Below are 3,096 nucleotides of genomic sequence, written 5' to 3'. Positions count from 1 at the left end.
ATTCTAAGTGTCAAAAAAAATTCTAAGTGTCAAAAAAAATTCTAAGTGTCAAAAAGAATTCTAAGTGTCAAAAAAATTCTAAGTGTCAAAAAAATTCTAAGTGTCAAAAAAAATTCTAAGTGTCAAAAAGAATTCTAAGTGTCAAAAAAAATTCTAAGTGTCAAAAAAAATTCTAAGTGTCAAAAAAAATTCTAAGTGTCAAAAAAAATTCTAAGTGTCAAAAAAAATTCTAAGTGTCAAAAAAAATTCTAAGTGTCAAAAAAATTCTAAGTGTCAAAAAAAATTCTAAGTGTCAAAAAAAATTCTAAGTGTCAAAAAAAATTCTAAGTGTCAAAAAAATTCTAAGTGTCAAAAAAAATTCTAAGTGTCAAAAAAAATTCTAAGTGTCAAAAAAAATTCTAAGTGTCAAAAAGAATTCTAAGTGTCAAAAAAAATTCTAAGTGTCAGAAAGGGAAATGAGTAACCAAGAAGAGAAATGAGTAACCAAGAAATCAGTAACCAACAGGAGAAATGAGTAACCAAGAAGAGAAATGAGTAACCAAGAAATCAGTAACCAACAGGAGAAATGAGTAACCAACGGGAGAAATGAGTAACCAACGGGAGAAATGAGTAACCAACGGGAGAAGTCAGTAACCAACGGGAGAAATCAGTAACCAAAGGGAGAAGTCAGTAACCAACGGGAGAAATCAGTAACCAACAAGAGAAATGAGTAACCAACGGGAGAAATCAGTAACCAAAGGGAGAAGTCAGTAACCAACGGGAGAAATCAGTAACCAAGCTTATTTTTGGTTGGTTACTGACTTCTCCGTTCAACTTGGAGCTGCCCTTGTGCACGATCAAGGAGGGGTATTATCCGCCACGGGGGCTTAATTTTCGCCTAAGGGGAGCGATTTGGAGGCCGTGGCCGGGTGAGGCGCGCCTTTCGAAGGGGAGGGATTTGAATTTCGGCTGCATTGAGGGTAGCTGCCCGCTGTTGTGGGTTTTTGGAGCCTGAGCCCGTTCAACTTGGAGCTGCCCTTGTGCACGATCAAGGAGGGGTATTATCGGCCACGGGGGCTTAATTTTCGCCTAAGGGGAGCGATTTGGAGGCCGTGGCCGGGTGAGGCGCGCCTTTCGAAGGGGAGGGATTTGAATTTCGGCTGCATTGAGGGTAGCTGCCCGCTGTTGTGGGTTTTTGGAGCCTGAGCCCGTTCAACTTGGAGCTGCCCTTGTGCACGATCAAGGAGGGGTATTATCGGCCACGGGGGCTTAATTTTCGCCTAAGGGGAGCGATTTGGAGGCCGTGGCCGGGTGAGGCGCGCCTCTCGAAGGGGAGGGATTTGAATTTCGGCTGCATTGAGGGTAGCTGCCCGCTGTTGTGGGTTTTTGGAGCCTGAGCCCGTTCAACTTGGAGCTGCCCTTGTGCACGATCAAGGAGGGGTATTATCGGCCACGGGGGCTTAATTTTCGCCTAAGGGGAGCGATTTGGAGGCCGTGGCCGGGTGAGGCGCGCCTCTCGAAGGGGAGGGATTTGAATTTCGGCTGCATTGAGGGTAGCTGCCCGCTGTTGTGGGTTTTTGGAGCCTGAGCCCGAGCGGGGCGTCGGTTCCCGAGGTGGGCAGGAGTCGCTGTGCCCGTGAGGCTGCCTGGCCGAGTCGGAGTGCTGTGGGACGGCGGGGAGCGGGTTTTCCCGGGCGAGGGGCCGATCCCGAGGAAGGGGAGCAGTTCCGAGGCCGTGGCCGGGTGAGGCGCGCCTCTCGAAGGGGAGGAATTTGAATTTCGGCTGCATTGAGGGTAGCTGCCCCGCTGTGGTGGTTTTTCGGAGCCTGAGCCCGAGCGGGGCGTCGGTTCCCGAGGTGGGCAGGAGTCGCTGTGCCCGTGAGGCTGCCTGGCCGAGTCGGAGTGCTGTGGGACGGCGGGGAGCGGTTTTTCCCGGGCGAGGGGGCGACCCCGAGGAACTCGGCCGGCGGGGAGGCGTTCCGGCCCGGGCGAGGGGCGCGGACCCGACCGGAGACGTCCAAAACCTTGAAAGGGGTAAGCGGGAAAAGGTCAGCAAAGTGCCCGAAGCAGTAAGGCGAAAAAGCCGTCGGAACCTCCGAAAATGAGTAAAAGCCCGGAAGGAGTAAGGTGGAGAAGTCAGCAAAGTGCCCGAAATGTCCGAAGCAGTAAGGCGAAAAAGCCGTCGGAACCTCCGAAAATGAGTAAAAGCCCGGAAGGAGTAAGCGGGAAAAGTCAGCCAAGTGCCCGAAATGTCCGAAGCAGTAAGGCGAAAAAGCCGTCAGAACCTCCGAAAATGAGTAAAAGCCCGGAAGGAGTAAGCGGGAAAAGTCAGCCAAGTGCCCGAAATGTCCGAAGCAGTAAGGCGAAAAAGCCGTCAGAACCTCCGAAAATGAGTAAAAGCCCGGAAGGAGTAAGCGGGAAAAGTCAGCCAAGTGCCCGAAATGTCCGAAGCAGTAAGGCGAAAAAGCCGTCAGAACCTCCGAAAATGAGTAAAAGCCCGGAAGGAGTAAGCGGGAAAAGTCAGCCAAGTGCCCGAAATGTCCGAAGCAGTAAGGCGAAAAAGCCGTCAGAACCTCCGAAAATGAGTAAAAGCCCGGAAGGAGTAAGCGGGAAAAGTCAGCCAAGTGCCCGAAATGTCCGAAGCAGTAAGGCGAAAAAGCCGTCAGAACCTCCGAAAATGTCCAAAAGCGTGAAATCAGTAACCAGGAAAATGCTTAAAAATGGCCAAAAGTGTGAAATCAGTAAGCAGGAAAAGTCGGGAAAATGCATAAAAATGGCCAAAAGTGTGAAATCAGTAAGCAGGAAAAGTCGGGAAAATGCATAAAAATGGCCAAAAGTGTGAAATCAGTAAGCAGGAAAAGTCGGGAAAAGTGTCTAAAAATGCTTGGAAATCTGAGGAAAATGCCCGAAAATGAGGCCCCTCGGTCGGGAGGAGGAAGTCGAAAATCCCCGTGCCCGACGAGGGAAGTCAGTAACCAGAAGGAAAAACTTAGAAAAAAATTCTAAGTGTCAAAAAAAATTCTAAGTGTCAAAAAAATTCTAAGTGTCAAAAAAAATTCTAAGTGTCAAAAAAAATTCTAAGTGTCAAAAAAAATTCTAAGTGTCAAAAAAATTCTA

Source organism: Stegostoma tigrinum, unplaced genomic scaffold (assembly GCF_030684315.1).
Source record: "Stegostoma tigrinum isolate sSteTig4 unplaced genomic scaffold, sSteTig4.hap1 scaffold_299, whole genome shotgun sequence".
NCBI classification, from domain to species: domain Eukaryota; kingdom Metazoa; phylum Chordata; class Chondrichthyes; order Orectolobiformes; family Stegostomatidae; genus Stegostoma; species Stegostoma tigrinum.
This window is presented reverse-complemented; position numbering follows the sequence as displayed.